The following is a 20950-nucleotide window of genomic DNA, read 5'->3' as shown; positions in this document are numbered from 1 at the left end:
CAAGTATTTTAGTGGTGAATGCTCTGACGAACTGCAATCACTTGTGCCCCCACGACGTGAGCACCCTCGACAAACCTGACAGTCTGCTAAATCCCACCCCCACACTGTAGAGATCCCTAGATGTAAAAAATATTTTTACTCCAATAGTTTCTTCCCCAGAACCGCTAGACTTTGAAATTCCATTGTAGGTCCCTGCTTTCCCAACAGTACTGACGTGCAGAAGTTCAAGTGTAACGTGAACCGACAGATTGCTGCCAAAATCCCTACATAGTACCCCAGTAGTTGTTGCCCCTGATAGTATCCCCCTACACCAAAGTGGCAATTTGCCTTGTTTGGGGTGAAAATGTAATAAAAAAAAAGATAAATAGATAGAGAGAGAGAGAGAGAGAGCAAAAATGGAGTAAATAGCAGATCGCCCTATTATACACTTTCATACTTTTTTCATATTTTGTTTGTTTATTTTTCCCCCGATTCTTAAAAATCATTTTACTCTTTCTTCCATATTTGTCATTGTGTCTATCTATTAATACCTTTCAAACATACCCAGGGACAAATATAAATTCCAGGAAGTTTATAACAACTTCCTTGGCAGCTTTGCAAATAATTTTTTTTTTTTTTAATTTTTTTTTTTTACCATCGATTTATTGATTAAGTGTCCATTTCGATTTCGGTGCTTGTCTTTCGTCCACCCGACCACCAACTCGAAGAAAAGCAAACTCGAAGACATCTATATATGTTTTTCTATTGTCTAGTCATCTGCCGTTCTTGGTTCCAAATATAGCATCATCCGACCTGCGTCGGGATATTCTATCGGATAGAGCTGTACTTTTGACTGGACATATGTTGTTCGTTCAACTATACGATATCTACTCCATAGCAATATTGCGAAAAAAAATAAACGAGAAATAATCAACGACAGAAATTTGCGCTGGCAAAGTTTTTAACTTGAAACTATTTGACTCAATTTTCGTATTACGAGGGGCGTGCAATAAGTAATGTCCCTGACCCACTTCCAGTTGTCTGATCTAGCTGAAATTTTTCTTGTGAAATGATTTATATCTCTACGGGTTATGTAGCAAATTACAGCTCTGAACTAATCGTGGTTTCTGTTTTCCAGGTGTTTGAACTGAGTCAGGTGTGAAATGGAGCCTGTTGAATGTCGAGCAGTCATCCGGTTTTTGTATTTGAAAGGACGCACACCACAGGAGACTTTTGATTAAATGAAAGAAACATGGTGATAATGCCCCATCATATGACCTTGTAAAACGCTGGCATCGTGAATTCAAACATGGCCGGAAGTCTGTGGAAATAGTTCCCAGACCTGGTCGCCCCTTTTGCCATTAATGAGGCATCTGTCCGTCAAGTTGAGGCTGCCATTTTGGAAGATCGACGCATTACTATTCGCCAAATAGCCCACGATGTCAAGATTAGTACAGGGTCTGTGGAAACTATCATTCATGACAATTTGCCTATGCATAAAGTGTCTGCCAGATGAATTCCCAGGTTGCTCACACCATTCCAGAAGCGATCACGCGTCGAGTGCTCGAGGATGAATTTGGAGATGTGCCATGAAGATGAGTCAAAGTTTTTCAAAAGACTATTCGCCAAATAGCCCACGATGTCAAGATTAGTACAGGGTCCGTGGAAACTATCATTCATGACAATTTGCATATGCATAAGGTATCTGCCAGATGAATTCCCAGGTTGCTCACACAATTCCAGAAGCGATCACGCATCGAGTGCTCGAGGATGAATTTGGAGATGTGCCATGAAGATGAGTCAAAGTTTTCAAAAGACTGATTACACAGGATGAAACCTGGGTCCATCACTATGATTCAAAGACCAAAGCCCAGTCAATGCAATGGAAGCACTTGGATTCACCACCTCCAAAGAAGGTAAGGGTGCAGCCCTCCGCTGGCAAAGTCATGCTTACAGTCTTCTGGGACCAGAACGGAGTAGTGATGACAGATTTCCTGTCAAAGGGTACCACAATTACAGGAACCTATTATGCTTCACTTTTGAGGAAATTAAGGGAAGCTATCAAAAGCAAGAGGAGGGGCCAGATCAGCAAAGATACCCTCCTCCTGCATAACAATGCTCCGGTCCACAAATCGCATGTCGCCAAATCAGAAGCACGGGCGTGTGGTTATGAAACCCTCCCACATCCTCCCTACTCTCCTGACCTTGCACCCTCTGACTTTCACCTCTTCCGAGCCATGAAGTTGTTTTTGAAAGGAAAGCGTTTCCCAGATGAGGCAGCCTTGATTTCTGAAGTCACTTCGTGGTTTGAGGACCAACCAGGGGTGTTCTACAAAAACGGTCTCCAGATCTGCATTAAATGATGGAAGAAATGCATAGCTCTGGGTGGTTCCTGTGTAGAGAAAGACTAATAACTGTGCCAAGTTTCGTTGCTCTACTGCTATGGGAAGTGGATCAGGGGCATTATTTATTGCACGCCCCTCGTATTTGGATTCATCGGACTATTGTTCTCGTTTCGGGTGTCATTTTTATCACACTCAAGATGAGAACAATAGTCTGGCGAATCCAAATTATACGTACAACCAATCCTCATCTCAAAAATTCAGAACCATGACTCCATTTTATTTGTTTTAATACTTTTAGATAATTTATGTTTTGTTTAACCCTTAATCTTAGTTTTTGAACACCTAGTTTTTAATTTTTTTAACACATAGTTTTTACTTTTACAAATAACTGCAACAATGGTGCCTTCAATTCTGCATTAATCAATGAATTAAACTCATGCTTTACCCCCATGTTTGAATGTTTGTATCGCTTTTTGATAAAAAAAATTATTTTTCAATCACACCCATCGTGTGCAATGTGTGCAAAAATACCATCGTAGCCCAAGGGTTAATTAATCAATCTATGATCGTCGCTCCAGACAAGGCATGAAGCTATTCGATGTGAGTGGTTAAAAAAAGCAAAAGATGATAAACACAAATATATTAGGCACCAATTGACATTAGTCTTTAAAAGAACCAAGGCTATAGGTAGGAGGAAAACAATCAGCAAGAGCGTTCTACAAGCTGAAGTTCTTGAAAAGAAACTGCGTGATTAGAAAGATGTGCCATAACGAAGTGTCCGAACAGTGAACTGGTGAAAACTACTAGACCAACGAATCAAACGTGCTGTAACAAAGGAAGCAGGAAATAAATTGGACAATTCTGAAGAAGATTTAGATTCTATTAATATTATTCGAACTACTATTCTCATGAATGACCTCTGACATCTTTTCGAACTCGGGAACGTTCTAATCGTGTATGAATAGTAATATGCTCCATAACGAGGTATACGTTGAATAGTTGGGTTTATCTTTTTCTGTATATTCATGTACGTGTAAATGCGTGTATGTATATACGTCGTATCATTTAGTTGATTGTCTAGTGTGTATATTTTAACATTTATGCAACACTTCTAACATGAAACGATTGACGTGGACGTATCAAAACAGTTGTAGAGAAACAGTTCTTTTTAACAGATATGATAACACAACACGTATCTGAACATTTATTTTCATGATCCGACCGGCATTGTCAGAGATTAAAAGTTCTTACATCTTGGCTGCCTGAAATGACGCCGCTTCCCGCGTCATGGAAGCCGACTCTTGAGTCGTCCGTTCCCTCTAATGTCCAGCTAACGACTGCCTAGAATATCCCCAAACTACATACATCACGTGTCTCATTACATCTCATCATTGCGTGTCTCAGATCAACCTGATGCAACCCCAATCTAGTTATTTGTTTATGCAAACCCAAAAATGACGTTTACATCTATTTTCTATTTTCACATTCGTTTTGCGATTTATTATGCTATATGTTAATCATTTTTCCCCCAATTTAATTGTTTATTTTTCTAATCATAATAACTGATCCAGCGACCCGCCGTCGCTCGAATCAATTAATAATAATAATAATAATAATAAGAAGAAGAAGAAGAAGAAGAAGAAGACATTGCTGAGATAGCATATTGTAGACATAAACAGGGTATATATAAAGAGAGTGACAGTTCTACATATATATATATATATATATATATATATATATATAAGTGACAGACAGGTACATATCTTGATAGATAGACTGAGAGACAGTTTGACATTTACGTTTGACAGTTGTACATATAATATAAACACGTTACCTTTCTCGTTGTAATGATGAACACAGAAAGACGGCAGTTATAAAAAACATGATGATCACTTATTCTTCGGCTGGTCGGAAATGATTCTGTATTTCAGGGATTCAAAGTTGTTACATGGTTATTTCTAAACCTTCTCGCTTCCCAGAAGGTGCCTTGACTCTAACCGAGAATCGGTCTGAACCTCTCTGCTCCTCTGATCTGACTGATCTGATTCCCCCTAACTAACTTCGAACTCTTTCCTATGTTGAGAAATCACATGTATGTCTGGTCAACGTGACCATAACTCACGTGTTATCAACATGAGCGTTTGCACGTTTTTGAAACCATTTCTGACCACCAGGAAATTTCCCATTCCCTTTGTTGATTTACAAAGGAACTTAACCTACTTGTCTAATTCCGTAACGCATATTTTATTATGCATTATTTCTAAGAATGTGAATAGTTTCCAGCCAAATTTATATTTTTTAAATATTTTAACAGAATCAACAATTTACTGGTCATTCCATTTATAATACCATTCTGTGTTTATTTAAACTTATTATTGGAATTCTCCATTCCAAGTCTAGCTTCGCAAGTTCGAATCCTTGACTATCCTATTTCATATTTACATTAAACTAATTCCTTATTTTTTTACTTACATGAACCTTGATTCCAGTAAAGCAACTGGCCCTGACGGCATCCCAATTATAGTGTTAAAAAAGCTTCAACCAGAACTTGCTCCCATACTTACGAAACTGTTTACGCGTTGCCTTAAGGAGAAGTTCTTTCCGACTCCCTGGAAAACCTCATCAGTATGCTCTGTATTTAAGAACTCAGGTGATAAGTCATCTCCCTCTCAGTACAGACCAATAAGTCTCCGTGTGTTGTTGCTGGAATCCGTATTAAATAGAGAAATAGTCAACCACCTCAGCAGAAATAACCTTCTTAGTGACACACAATATGGTTTCTGTTCTGCAAGATCTACCGCAGATGTGCTAACGGTTATTATCTTACAGGATTAGTGAATTTCTTGACAAAGGCTTCCTTTCTAGGATAATTGCTCTTGACATATCAAAGACCTTCGATAACGTATGGCATAAGGGCTTACTTCACAAGATTTCCAGCTACGGTATAACTGGAAATACTTCTCAATCATTAAATCATTTCTCTCCGATAGGCTCATAAGAGAAGTGGTCGATGGATAAAAATCAGAGGCCTGCAGTATTAATGCTGGAGTCCCTCAAGGGTCAATCCTGGGCCCAACTCTCTTCCTGATCTACATCAATGATCTCCCTAAACACATACTTAAATCATTCGTTGACATCTATGCTGATGACACGACCATCTACGGCAACACATCAAAGGCTGTAAATGACAAAGCTCTCTCTGATTCTTTCTCATCTGATCTCGAGCGCGTGGTTCAGTGGGGGAAGACGTGGCTGGTTATCTTTAATGCATCCAAAACCAAACTCCTATCATTACATCATTAACGCTCTGATCCTCATCTGGCATCAATTGAAATCGATGGCTCACGTCTAGGAGAAGCTCCATGTTTTGACAAGCTTCTGGGTTTGTCCTTTACTCCTAATCTGAAATGGAACACGTACATCAAGTCTGTTGCCAAGATCGCTGGAAAAATGGTGGGATCCTTCTACCGTTCCAGAAGATATCTCACTACTGATGCAATTCTCTATCTATATAAAAGCCAAGTACGTCCAAGGATGGAATACTGCTGCCATATCTGGGCAGGAGCTGCTAAAAATAGCCTATCCTGCCTTGACAGAGTACAAAATAGACTTTGTGGCTTAGTGGGGGATGCCCTTTTCTCTACCCTGCAACCTCTCTCCCACAGAAGAGACTTTGCGAGCCTATCCTTGTTTTATCGTTATTTCCATGGCAAGTGCTCGTCTGAGCTCCAATCTCTGGTCCCCCCTCGCCAGTCTTTCACGAAAAACACCCGTCTAGCTGAATCCACTGTGAAAAATTTTCCCCACTCTTTATCTGTGCCTAAATCAAAACGTAGATTCCATGAACAAAGCTTCTTTCTTAGAACTGCACGCCTGTGGAACTCTGTTCCGCCTGCATGTTTCCCACCTGACTAAATACTGGATGTCTTCAAGTCCAACGTAAACAAATTCCTAATGAACCGCCCCCTTAAGTGAACACTTCATTAAATCTCCACACTAACGTACTGTAATTACAATAACCCTTATCCCTGAGTGGCTTCCGGGCCTTGATAAGTGGTGACCACCGTGTAAAACAAAAGAAAAGGGGACAACCCTTATCATGTAACATTAGTGGTACTTACAATTGCAAACGTCTGAAGGCCACCTAAAACATCGAGGATTTGTAGTTTTTTTCAATTGTCCTTCCAGACGACTTGATACTACTCCTAGTGTACCAACTACGGGATTATTTGTGTTTTAACCCCGTGTATACGCCTTATCTCCAAGGCCAATGGGACATAATTGCTCCACTTCTAATTCTCTGTCACTCTCACATCCCTGTCCCAGGGTACTTAAAAGTCTACAATCTGCCAATTTTTTAGACTTTGTCAATGACGACCAAATCCGAACGATTATGTTCCAATTGCTTGGTCGTTATGACACTTTAATAATAATAATAATAATAATAATAATAATAATAATAATAATAATAATAATAATTTTTTGACCCTTGGCCCTGCTTGCCACAGTTAACACAGATACTACGCTATGACCACAGCCCAAAGGGTCACAACATTACAATCGAACTTGAACATATTCAGGTGGCATTTCAGAACATGCATGGAATTCATCATTTCTAAAGTTTCAGTTATTAGTCTTTGTTGAGAACCTTGTTTCTATTTTTACAATATCTCCCTCCCCCCCTCTCTCTCTCTCTCTCTCTCTCTCTCTCTCTTTCCTTCTCTCTCTCCTTCACTATCTATCTACCTATCTATCTGCTTCACTATCTATCTACCTATCTATCTGCTTATCTATCAATATCTATATCTATATATATATATATATATATATATATCCACCTATATCTCTTTGTCTATCTATGTATCTATCGATCTTTGTTTGTGTTTATGTCTGTCTCTATATTCCTCTCGATCTTTTCTTTCTTTCTACCCTTTTCACCTTATCTCTCTCTCTTTCCTTTTTTCTTTTCTAATTTTCTCTCTTCCTCTTCATTTACCTCTCTCTCTCTCTCTCTCTTTCTATCTCACTTTATCTCTTTTTCTTCTTCTTCTCATTTGATCCTTTTCTCTTTTCCTCTTTCTCTGTGTATCTCTTTCTCTTTCTCTTTCTCTCTCCCTTTCTCTTTCTCTCTCTCTTTCTTTCCTTTTCTTTTTCTTTCTTTCCCTTAATCTTTCTTTCCCTCAATCTTTCTCACTCCTTCTTTTTCTTTTCTCCTCTCTCTTTTTCTTTTTCTTTTCCTCTCTTTCTCTCCCCTTTTTCTCTCTCACCTTTTGTCGGACTTATTTCATCCAGCTTTCCCTCTCACTTTCTTTTTCTCTTTCTCTCTCTGTTTCTTTTTCCTTTTCTCTTTCTCTTACTTTTCTCTGTCTATCTCTTTCTGTTCTTTCTCGCGCCCTTTTTTCTTTCTCTTTCTTTCTTATTTCCTCTTTCTTTTTTTCTTTCTTTCTTTCTCACTCTTATTATTATTAACACGTACACTTAATAGAAACAGGAACAAACAAATAGAATAAAATAGTTTATTAATAAACAACCGGGATCAAAGTGTATTATCTGTGCTGCAGATGGTATTTATTTGCTCCCCCACTGAGCAAATTAGGCACAAGGCCGTTTTTAATGTGAGGTAAAAACCAGCTCCCCTTAAAGTAGACAAAAAGGGGGCACTCTGGTTACCAAAAATAATAATTGTCCCAGTATAGAGGGTTTCCCCTCCATTGACTGGTACAAATTATCTTAAGTGCAGCATCTGCCGGACAGATGGTATTTATTTGCTCCCCCACTGAGCAAATTAGGCACAAGGCCGTTTTTAATGTGAGGTAAAAACCAGCTCCCCTAAAAGTAGGCAAAAAGGGGGCACTCTGGTTACCAAAAATAATAATTGTCCCAGTATAGAGGGTTTCCCCTCCATTGACTGGTACAAATTATCTTAAGTGCAGCATCTGCCGGACAGATACTACACTTTGATCTTGGCCAAAAGGCAAAAAAAAGCAGATGGTATTTATTTGCTCCCCCACTGAGCAAATTAGGCACAAGGCCGTTTTTAATGTGAGGTAAAAACCAGCTCCCCTTAAAGTAGACAAAAAGGGGGCACTCTGGTTACCAAAAATAATAATTGTCCCAGTATAGAGGGTTTCCCCTCCATTGACTGGTACAAATTATCTTAAGTGCAGCATCTGCCGGACAGATACTACACTTTGATCTTGGCCAAAAGGCCAAGAAAAGCAGATGGTGTTTATTTGCTCCCCCACTGAGCAAATTAGGCACAAGGCCGTTTTTAATGTGAGGTAAAAACCAGCTCCCCTAAAAGGGGTCACTCTGGTTACCAAAAATGATAATTGTCCCAGTATAGAGGGTTTCCCCTCCATTGACTGGTACAAATTATCTTAAGTGCAGCATCTGCCGGAACAGATAGTATTTATTTGCTCCCCCACCGAGCAAATTAGGCACAAGGCCGATTTTTAATGTGAGGAGTGAAGGGAAGGGGAAGGGGAAAAGTGGACCAGCTCCCGAGAGGTGGGAAATGGGAGCTGGTTAAAGGTCAGGCATGTGGGGTATCCCCCACATCTGGTCTTTGCTAGTCATAGCTTGCAGTATCTGCCGGAACAGATGGTATTTATTTGCTCCCCCACCGAGCAAATTAGGCACAAGGCCGATTTTTAATGTGAGGAGTGAAGGGAGGGGGAAGGGAAAAAGGGGACCAGCTCCCGAGAGGTGGGAAATGGGAGCTGGTTAAAGGTCAGGCATGTGGGGTTTCCCCCACATCTGGTCTTTGCTAGTCATAGCTGGTCTTTGCTAGTCATAGCTTGCAGTATCTGCCGGAACAGATACTACACTTTGATCTTGGCCAAAAGGCCAAGAAAAGCAGATGGTATTTATTTGCTCCCCCACTGAGCAAATTAGGCACAAGGCCGTTTTTAATGTGAGGTAAAAACCAGCTCCCCTAAAAGTAGGCAAAAAGGGGGCACTCTGGTTACCAAAAATAATAATTGCCCCAGTATAGAGGGTTTCCCCTCCATTGACTGGTACAAATTATCTTAAGTGCAGCATCTGCCGGACAGATACTACACTTTGATCTTGGCCAAAAGGCCAAGAAAAGCAGATGGTATTTATTTGCTCCCCCACCGAGCAAATTAGGCACAAGGCCAATTTTTAATGTGAGGAGTGAAGGGAGGGGGAAGGGAAAAAGCGGACCAGCACCCGAGAGGTGGGAAACGGGAGCTGGTTAAAGGTCAGGCATGTGGGGTTGCCCCCACATCTGGTCTTTGCTAGTCATAGCTAGTCATAGCTTGCAGTATCTGCCGGAACAGATACTACACTTTGATCCCGGCCCGAAGGCCAAGAAAAGCAGATGGTATTTATTTGCTCCCCCACCGAGCAAATTAGGCACAAGGCCAATTTTTAATGTGAGGAGTGAAGGGAGGGGGAAGGGAAAAGGGGACCCGCTCCCGAGAGGTGGGAAATGGGAGCTGGTTAAAGGTCAGGCATGTGGGGCTGCCCCCACATCTGGTCCCTGCTAGTCATAGCTAGTCATAGCTTGCAGTATCTGCCGGAACAGATGGTGTTTATTTGCTCCCCCACTGAGCAAATTAGGCACAAGGCCGTTTTTAATGTGAGGTAAAAACCAGCTCCCCTTAAAGTAGGCAAAAAGGGGGCACTCTGGTTACCAAAAATAATAATTGTCCCAGTATAGAGGGTTTCCCCTCCATTGACTGGTACAAATTATCTTAAGTGCAGCATCTGCCGGAACAGATGGTATTTATTTGCTCCCCCACCGAGCAAATTAGGCACAAGGCCGATTTTTAATGTGAGGAGTGAAGGGAGGGGGAAGGGAAAAAGGGGACCAGCTCCCGAGAGGTGGGAAATGGGAGCTGGTTAAAGGTCAGGCATGTGGGGTTGCCCCCACATCTGGTCTTTGCTAGTCATAGCTAGTCCTAGCTTGCAGTATCTGCCGGAACAGATACTACACTTTGATCCCGGCCCGAAGGCCAAGAAAAGCAGATGGTATTTATTTGCTCCCCCACTGAGCAAATTAGGCACAAGGCCGTTTTTAATGTGAGGTAAAAACCAGCTCCCCTAAAAGTAGGCAAAAAGGGGGCACTCTGGTTACCAAAAATAATAATTGTCCCAGTATAGAGGGTTTCCCCTCCATTGACTGGTACAAATTCTCTTAAGTGCAGCATCTGCCGGAACAGATGGTATTTATTTGCTCCCCCACCGAGCAAATTAGGCACAAGGCCGATTTTTAATGTGAGGAGTGAAGGGAGGGGGAAGGGAAAAAGGGGACCAGCTCCCGAGAGGTGGGAAATGGGAGCTGGTTAAAGGTCAGGCATGTGGGGTTGCCCCCACATCTGGTCTTTGCTAGTCATAGCTTGCAGTATCTGCCGGAACAGATACTACACTTTGATCTTGTCCCGAAGGCCAAGAAAAGCAGATGGTATTTATTTGCTCCCCCACCGAGCAAATTAGGCACAAGGCCGATTTTTAATGTGAGGAGTGAAGGGAGGGGGAAGGGAAAAAGGGGACCAGCTCCCGAGAGGTGGGAAATGGGAGCTGGTTAAAGGTCAGGCATGTGGGGTTGCCCCCACATCTGGTCTTTGCTAGTCATAGCTTGCAGTATCTGCCGGAACAGATACTACACTTTGAGATATTAAATCTTTTATTCATGTTAAAAAAATACAGTAAAATTAACGGTGAACAAAAAACTTAGGCACATGGCCAACTCAAAAGGGGGGATTTTGGGGGTCGTTGGTCATCCTTGTCGCTCCAGAACTAAACAAAGTCAAAAGTTTCTCCCAGCTAGTATCTTCTTTCACCATAATACCGCATTCACCCTTTCATCTTGGGGGACGTCCTAGTAACTCCCAATTTTTAAAACATTTTTTATTGACGTGTAAAAACAAAAAAGATAACAATAAAATGGTAACACTTGTCCCGAAGGCCAAGAAAAGCAGATGCTGCACTTAAGATAATTTGTACCAGTTAATGGAGGGGAAACCCTCTATACTGGGACAATTATTATTTTTGGTCACAACCAGAGTGCTCCCTTTCTACCCTACTTTTAGAGGAGCTGGTTTTCCCCCACATTAAAAAACGGTCTTGTGTCTAATTTGCCTCCGTCTGGACGCAAATAAATACCATAAACACCATAAACAAATGGTAAAAACACGCCAACGAAATCTGTTTGATCCGTAGTCGCAAAAAAAAAAATGACGAAGATATATCGTGTAGAACGTGAACAATTTAGAGTTTTTTCCTAATACTTGATTTACTTTCCAAGCTCTCATTTTAGTCGCGTGCAAGCGACTCTATAAGTCACTCCGTCGGTCGGTCAGTCGGTCGGTCAATCTGTCCGTAACACTTTTATGTTTGGCCGATTTGGTTAAGATCAAATGTCTGTTGTTAATATATGCTGTTCTTAGCTTTTTAAGGTTTTCTTAGCCTTTTGGGCAAGAACAAAGTGTAGTATCTGTTCCGACAGATACTGCACTTAAGATAATTTGTACCAGTCAATGGAGGGGAAACCCTCTATACTGGGACAATTATTATTTTTGGTAACCAGAGTGACCCCTTTTAGGGGAGCTGGTTTTCACCTCACATTAAAAACGGCCTTGTGCCTAATTTGCTCAGTGGGGGAGCAAATAAACACCATCTGTTCCGACAGATACTGCAAGCTATGACTAGCTATGACTAGCTATGACTAGCAAAGACCAGATGTGGGGGCAACCCCACATGCCTGACCTTTAACCAGCTCCCATTTCCCACCTCTCGGGAGCTGGTCCCCTTTTTCCCTTCCCCATCCCTTCACTCCTCACATTAAAAATCGGCCTTGTGCCTAATTTGCTCGGTGGGGGAGCAAATAAATACCATCTGTTCTTACTACATGCTGTACTTATTGTGATATAAAGTGGGGGATCACTTTTCTGTATTAATTTAATGTAAAATGATCACCCACTTTACAATCAGTCAGTCTCAAAGCCATTCAAGTTATTCTCCAGATCATTCAAGTTGTTTTTGAAGGATTTCAGCAATTTTTTTTAAGCATTCAAGTCGTTCTTAAGTTCAGTAAAGTCAATCTAAGTCATTTACTTTTTTTATTTATTTAAGTCATTTCAACCCATTTTTCGGTCATTTTTTTTAATGTAAAATGATCACCCACTTTACAATCAGTAAGTCTCAAAGCCATTCAAGTTATTCTCCAGATCATTCAAGTTGTTTTTGAAGGATTTCAGTTATTTTTTAAGCATTCAATTCATCCTTAAGTTCAGTAAAGTCAATCTAAGTCATTTATTTTTTTTTTTTATTATTTATTTAAGTTATTTCAACCCATTTTTCGGTCATTTTAGTTTATCTTTAAGAATTTCGTGTCAATCCTACATTAACGCATCCATTCATTACACGACAGCACGTGACTAATGGCTATCGGCCTTGTTTTTTTTTTCTGATTTAAGCACACTATTATCTTTAGCATGCCCTTATATACTTACAAATATTATAACCCGCTAAAACAACAATTATTTATTAAACCTTCAATTTCTCGCCAAAAAAATGGCGATGCAAAATAAAACGTTTGACATGTTTGTGGCAATTCAATGCATTTTATTAGTGTTGGGTCGATTAATCGGAATCGGGAATCGAAAAAATCGAACATTTGGGGGGTTATCATAATCGGTATCGGAATCGGAAAAATTTGTGTCTATTTTCCGATGCCAAAAACGATTCTTTTAATTGATGTTTTTATTTGATTTTCTTTAAAGAAAGATGGTCTACCGCTGATAGTAATACTAAAATAGTAAATATCTGTTGATTTTAACCTATTAGTAAAACTAAAATCGATAGATCATCTATCATAAGTGTATGCTTACGTTTAAAGGAATGTCTACACATTTAACATTTGTTTTTACAGTAATCGTGAAAAATAACAACTTTGTAGATAAATATGTAGAGAATTAGAAAGATTCGGAATTGGTTGTTGTATTGGAATCGGGAATTTAATAGGGAATCGGTAATTGTATCGGAATCAATAAAAATACTGGAATCGTCCGATCTCCACGTTTTATTTGACAAAAATAAAACAAACGTGTTTCAATAAGCATGTAAAAAAAAGATTGGTAGAAATTTAAACATAAGAATATATGGTAGCCGAACCGAACTAGTAGAATAAAAACTTTTTTTTTTTTTTTTTTTTATTTAACTCATTTTTAGTAATTTATCAGGTCATCCCATAAGTTCTGTCCGAATTTTTACTTTGGCTTTTAAATTGAACATGACTTACAAAAATATTGTATATATGTTTATGCTTAGATGCATTTTAACTGATTACATTTTTTATAGAACGTTTAAGTATCATTTGGTCATCTGCCAGACATTACTTTGGACTATTGTTTACATTAGTCTGTCATAAATTATTTGTAATAGACGTTTGGTCGGTTTGTCAAGCAAACGCTATACGTAACATTTTGTTTCTCTGTGAGATTATATTTTCATTAGTCTGTCAGGTTAACTAATATTATTTGTCAGTATACTAGAAATAAGTTTGTAATTACAGATTCGTTGGTCTGTCAAGCAAATATTACACCTATCATTTTTGAAATATTTTCGTTGGGCTGTCAGGTTTAATGTGTAATATTATTTTGTCGATCTTTCAGAAATAGGTGTGTAAGAGCAGTTTCGATGGTCTGTCAGGCATTTTCTTTTATTATTGTCATTTCACCTAAAACAAGGCACAGGATCATTTATTCGTGAAGGGCTACTATATGGGATCAGATTTGGAGGGATACAGTGTATGTAGTTGGGTAGTGAGATGTCTGTTCACATTACCCTTGAATTTCTGCATGTCAGTACAGTCAGGGAAGTAGAGGCCCGGAAAGGAATTTCAAGGTACAGTAGTCCAAGGAAAAAAAAAGCTATTCGAGTAGAAAGCTTTACGGCATCCAAGTGAAGGGTTGGGAGTTTGCTGCTTGTCGAGTTTATCGAGGATATTGTCGTCGAGATAGTACGAGTGCTTGGAGTTCACAGAGCACTTGCCATTGAAATACTTGTAAAACAGACACAAAGGGTACCGCGTTTCGGCGATGGGACAGAGGTTGGAGTATAGTTGATAGTTCAGGACCTGTTAGGTTGGCGACTCTGTTTTAACCCTGTCTAGGAGCGGGAGACTAGTGGCAGATGCACCAGCTCAGATGTGGCAACGATTCTCCATGCATGGGTGAACCGTGGCCTTGTAGAGATACAGGATACTCTCAGATGCACGTTAGAGAGAGCCCATCTTCCTCATATCAGCCTTAGCAATTGGCTCAATGTATTTTTTCCAATTCATGTTGTCTGTGAATGTTAACCATAGGATCTTGAGGGGAGTACTTTTAGGCAGTGTATCATTAACCATGGCAGTCAGTGATTGAGAACTTTTCTTGTAATTTTTAAAGGAAATAAGGTTAGTTTTGGAAGCATTGAAAGTTACATACGTTGCACATAACATTTCGTTTGTCTGCTATATTTAAATTTCAAATATGTTGTTGTCGGTGTTGCTATTGTTGCTGCTGCTGCTGCTGCTGCTGCTGTTGTTGTTGTTGTTGTTGTTGTTGTTGTTGCAGCAGCAGCAGCAGCAGCAGCAGGTTTAAATGGTAATATTATTTTCGTTGGTCTATCAGAAAATGTTTGCAATAGAAGTTTTTCCTGTCTGTCAAGCATATATCACACATAACATTTTGTTGGTCTGTCAAATTTAAAAAAAAATATTGTTGTTAGTCTGTCAGGAATAAATTTGTGAAAACATTTCTTCGGTTTTTCAATCTGACATTTTAACTACTTAAAACGTCAGACTGAAAAACCGAATAATTGTTTTCACAAATGTCTGTCAGGAATAACGCTGACATATTTTTTACGATGGTCTGTCATAAATAAGTTTAGAACTTAATGGATTAATAAGAAATTAAACAACCAAAGGACAAATATTTGCCATAAACCATACTCATAAGTAATCAAATTCTGTTAATTTTTAATCCCCCACCCCCGACAAAAGGAGGATGGACTTGTAAATTCACCCTCAAAAACTAAACTCAATAACTAACTCCACTTTGGAATTTTGGGAAATTTCGCATAAACATTAAACATGATATGAGTAAAAAAAAGTGGCACAACGGATTTTCCGGGAAATTTCCGGTTGTCCCCCCTAGGGGTACCTTTCGAGTTTAAAATGGCTAATATTGAAACTTTCGTGCTTATTAAAAAAAAATTATGCCTTGGATTTTTATAAAACTTTCTGAAAAGTTGTAACTAACTGATTTCTATATAATTTTGTTTGTCTATACTTTGCGATAACTCTTGGGTGTGCACCAGGGGCTCTTTTAGGGCTAATAAAAATACTCCATTTTTTTGGACTATTTTACCATATTTGTCCAAAATTTTCTGTGTATGTCTATTTATTAGCAGTTTTTCGTAGTGCTGAACTCAAATGTAAATATATTAAGGCTGTGGGGACTTTTGGGGCTTAATGAGAGGGGCAATGATAACCTTAGTCATTTCTTTTTTTTTTTTTTTGCATGGTTCAGAACTCAAATTTAGATATGTTGAGGCCTACAACTGCAACGTTTGTTCATTTTCACCAGGATTTGACGTCTCCTGAGGACTTCTGGGGTTAAATGGGGAGAGGGGCAAATGCTGAACTTAGTCATTTTTTATGCCTCTTTCACTGTGCACTTACTGGGGACTATGCATGCTTCACTTGTTTTCCATTAATTTCCAATCCTCTCATAATATTCTTCATTATTCAACTGACGATCTATATTATTAATCCTGAAATGGCTGTTCACTTTTCATAAGTGATAATTCAGTTCTGTGCGTTTCGAATTACTGGCAGGTACTCGAATGCGCTTCTATCTATAGTCTCTGCTCCTTGTAGAACGTTCGCAACAGACACTCATCTAGCTCCAACAATTCTCAACAATTTATCTTATTTTCTATCTGAACCTAAAACTCGGCTACGGACTTTTGTCCTCCTCCAAGAATTAACAGAAGTTAGACAATTCCTGTAATGAGTTGATCCTTGTTTTGCAGTGGACGTTTAGTTCTGTGAAATTCGCGGAGGTCCACTCTTCCAGGCCTTGCCTTCTCTTTCTGAGAAGTGGTTAGTGTATTGCTAATCTCCTGAGGCACGCTTGCTGGGGAATGCTGAAAGGACCACCCAGTCAGAGAGCCCCTCCTCGGAAGCGCCAACTTTTCAATCCTACTTTCCGAGCTTGGTGTCATAGTTTTTTGCAATTGGAGACAACTAAATACTCCCAACTGTGCCTAAAACTAATAGAAAATTCAATTTATTTATGAGTTAATAAGAATTAAAGCATTCAAAGACAAAATTGTATTTTATTCTCATTGAGAAACAATAACTTCCAACAAAATGAAAGGAACGTTGTTATTTTTATTTCCGAAACGGAAATTCCATTAAATTGTTCCATTCATTGTATTCCATTGTGAGAATGTTTTTTGTTTGTTTTTCTTTTTGTTTTTTGTTGTTTGGTTTGTTTGTTAAGTTACACGTGTTTTCCGTTTTGATTGTTGTATGTACAAAGGATATTTCAGTTTCTGCTTTTTATTTTTTGTTTTGTTTTGTTTGTTTTATTTTTGTTTTGTTTTTATTTTCATCTTTATGTTGTTATATAAAACTTTAAATAACAAAAATAAACATGTTTCTGAATATTTTTACGTGAGAATTGAAAATCCGTACCATTTGAATTAATCGGACCATTGTTATTATCTTCTGTGTTATTTAGACAACATTTCAGCCGATGTAACCTCCGATCTTTTTCAAGTGTACCTTGCCGAACTCGGAATCGTTGTGTCAAAATTGGGAATCTGGATGAAATTTCGAAGGGAACCCTTTACTCCATGGGGGTAATATGCTCGCGTTTCGTCAGACATACCCGCAAGAACCCGTGGCGCAACGGATAAAGTACTAGGTTAAATTCAGTTCTAACTGACTTTCTTCTACAGGTCGAAGGTTCAATCCTCAGTGCATTCGATACTAAGAATAAAATTGGGAATTACTTACGGCTTCTACTCTATCGTGACTGAGGGAGCACGATTGTCATATCGGAGGATGTGTAGGATAGAACATCCTCTTCGCCTTGATGGAGTAAAAATAAACCTCGAAACATGATCGAAGAATCTCTATATCCACATAATCGACTTTTTTCTTTTTTTTTTATATGGTGGTCACCACTTATCAAGGCCCGGAAGCCACTCAGGGATAAGGGTTATTGCAAGTACAGTACGTAAGTGTGGAGATTTGATGAAGTGTTTACTTAAGGGGCGGTTCATTAGGAATTTGTTAACGTTGGACTTGAAGACATCCAGGTTGTAGTCAGGTGGGAAGCAGGCAGACGGAACAGAGTTCCACAGGCGTGCAGTTCTAAGAAAGAAGCTTTGTTCATGGAATCTACGTTTTGATTTAGGCACAAATAAAGAGTGGGGGAAATTTTTCACAGTGGATTCAGCTAGACGGGTGTTTTTCGTGAAAGATTGGCGAGGGGGGACCAGAGATTGGAGCTCAGACGAGCACCTGCCATGGAAATAACGATAAAACAAGGATAGGCTCGCAACGTCTCTTCTATGGGAGAGAGGCTGCAGGGTAGAGAAAAGGGCATCCCCCACTAAGCCACGAAGTCTATTTTGTACTCTGTCAAGGCAGGATAGACTGTTTTTAGCAGCTCCTGCCCAGATATGGCAGCAGTATTGCATCCTTGGACGTACTTGGCTTCTCGCAGAAGAAACATTGCCAATCTCTCTTCTGTATAACGATCATAGATGCTGCTCGACTGAGCTCCAATTCTTCGTTCCTCTTTGTAAGACATTCAAGAACTCAGTTTGCTTCTACAATTGAAAGATACTTCCTATTGTCCTTCCAAGTTCTTACCGCTCATCAGAATTTCCATATATTCTTTAAATAAATAAATTAATTATCATGTTTTATTTATAACTTTTTTTTGTTTTATTTTACTTCAGTCGAAGTTCTCAGAAATCAAGGGACCCACTACTTGGGGCTAACACTTGAACTTTATATGAAATAAATAAATATTGGAATGTTCCATTAAAGTTCTTTATCTCTCAAACACTGAGTTAGTAAAAAAAAAAAATTGTGAACATAATTTCCCTCCTCCTAATTAACCATTTTTATATGTTGTAGTATATCTTTATTTATTTTTTTTTTTTTTTTGTCGCTTGGTCTTACTGGATTCCAAGACAGGAATTTATCTAGTCTGGTGGAGGATCCAGGTTCGTGCTGCTACTTGGGGTAACACTACGTGGAGAAGGTGCGCCATTCCTCGTAAATGCTAATACAAGTTAGCCATAATAAGGAGATCTTATTTGGGTAGCAAATACTATGTGATTTTGAATATTTGGTCAGGGTTTACTTCTAGGTAAAAGTATCCTAATGTCAGGTTGTTCAACCAAATCCCTGTACAGATGGACCTTAGACACTCGGAGTCTCTAGTAGGCATTCAAGTTCTCTCCTATTTTAATATATGTAATTGGTAATACATAACCAAACAGAATTCAATATATTAATTTGTGATTAACGCTAGCATTCTAATAGTATCTTCGTATCTCTCGACTGACAGTCATGTCATATCATGAACATTCATTATCAAGTATTTCTTAGCCTTAATAAGAGGTGACCAAATGTCAAAAAAGCACTAGATGCGGTAGTTGTAACTATTTCACAGACAAAGCAATGTTAACGTCTTATTAAAACAGCCGGTCCTGAATATGACCTAAAACTATATCCGATGGTGAGGCCCCTACCTTGCGGGCCTTGGGGAGTGTGGGGCCACCCTTTAATTGCCATTGCTCCCAGGTCCACTCTGACCCGGAGTGGTAGTACCTGTTAGGGTCCCAACTATAGGTTAAATAGAATCTGACTTTTAAAAAAAATGCTCCATTAAAAATCGTTCCTAAGCCGACAGCGTTTAGGCCATTTCTGAAATGGCTATTTCTGTTGACCGATGTATGTTACTGATATCGTGCGGTTCTAGAAGGTTCACCCAAATAGGCTTTGACCTCTCTCTTTGAGAAGAGGGTTAGTTTGTTGCTAATCGCTTAAGACGCGCTCCTACTGAGAAATGCCAATGAAACTGTCGGGGCATCTTTGCTCCTTTAAAGCGCTGGCTTTTCAAGCCTTCTTTCTGCCTCATGTGCCACATCTTCTCGTCAGGGGAGTGAGATACATACGACCAGGAAGTGATTGAGGTTATTCCGGGTTGTAGGGCCTGGGTGGACCTCCTAGGTAATATCCATGCCACGTACCTCAGTTCATTATAGCCTAGCGAGGGATGCCCTTTTCTTTTCCATGCAACCTCTTTCTCACAGAAGAGACGTTACAAGCTTCTAGCTGTTTTATCTTTATTTTCAAGGCAAGTGCTCGTCTGAGTTGCAATCTATGCCCCTGTCCTGACTTTCACGAAAAACACTCATCTAACTGAAACCACTATCAATAATTTCCTACACTCTTTATCTTTGCCTAAAACTAAACGTAGATTCCGTGAACAAAGTTTCTTTCTTTCTTTGAATTGCACGCATATGGAACTCTGTTCCGTTTTCCTGCTTTCCAACTGACTACAATATGGTTGTATTCAAGTCGAACGTAAACAAATTCTTTATTAGCCATTCCCTTAAGTAATCCAAGTTACCACATGTACACTACTAACGATTACTACGGCATGTTCCTTTTGACTATTGTACACTTATTAACCTTTATCCTCGAGTGGCATCCGGGCCCTGATAAGTGGTGATTCCTTTGTAAAAAAATAAATGCAACCGAAAAAGCAAAGAGACTCATCCTCACACATTAAAATAATTGGAGGGTATAATTTGTAGATTCAGAGGAGACAGGCCATTATAAAAAAAAAAAGCGCGATCGAATTGAACCCAAACTCTGTAAATTTCTCAACAATTAAATAGAATGACAAAATCAATATTTTTTTTATAAAAGTGTCTTATAAATATAACGAATCAAATATCGATTATTTTTCTTAGAAATAACTGTCGATATTAGCTCGCCCATTCCTTTCATCAGACTATTATAAATATACGAGCATTCAGTCTTTATGTTTATTCCCGCATCGATCTTTATTCAATCAACGTTTACTATTCATTGCCGTCAGCAAAAGAAATGCTAACATCAGCTTTTTTAACGGATTGTTTTACAAGTGTTTTTACTGTAGCTTTTATTGTCCATTGCTTTCAGTGTTTTTTATCAAAGGAACCAAAGACTGAATAGCGCTGGTTAACAATGTAATTTTAATTCAAAATGGGAGAAGAAAAGAAAAGAGCATAAACATATATATATATATATATATATATATTTATATACTAGCAGGTCAGTCCGGCTTAGCTCGGGTCATATGTACTGTTCATAACTTTATGTGCATATATATATATATATATATATATATATATATATATTAAAAAGGTTGAGTCATGTCCAGGTAATCTACATCTAAAATTTCAAGTGTTTAGAGCCAAAATTGGCGTAGGAGTTTGGTAGAGTCTGCAAAGGTTAACTCTTTCATTTTTGACCTCTTGGCAGCCAGATTTTAGGTCAAAATCTCATTAAAATGTTTTCTGCATGTCTGAAT

The 20950-nt window shown here is 39.0% G+C and overlaps 1 protein-coding gene and 3 pseudogenes across 2 annotated transcripts in view; 1 reads left to right on the top strand and 3 right to left on the bottom strand.

Annotated features, from left to right (window-relative positions):
• The window catches only part of LOC145266921 (cholecystokinin receptor type A-like), a 329082-nt gene that overhangs the window by 189827 nt on the left and 118305 nt on the right, over positions 1 to 20950 (top strand). The gene's annotated exons all lie outside the window — the stretch shown is intronic.
• Positions 8400 to 8545, bottom strand: LOC145267356 (U2 spliceosomal RNA; annotated as a pseudogene).
• Positions 9012 to 9185, bottom strand: LOC145267331 (U2 spliceosomal RNA; annotated as a pseudogene).
• On the bottom strand, positions 9273 to 9419 carry LOC145267315 (U2 spliceosomal RNA; annotated as a pseudogene).

Source organism: Euprymna scolopes, chromosome 42, assembly GCF_053919585.1.
Source record: "Euprymna scolopes isolate OS-2025 chromosome 42, ASM5391958v1, whole genome shotgun sequence".
NCBI classification, from domain to species: Eukaryota; Metazoa; Mollusca; class Cephalopoda; order Sepiida; family Sepiolidae; genus Euprymna; species Euprymna scolopes.
This window is presented reverse-complemented; position numbering and strand designations above follow the sequence as displayed.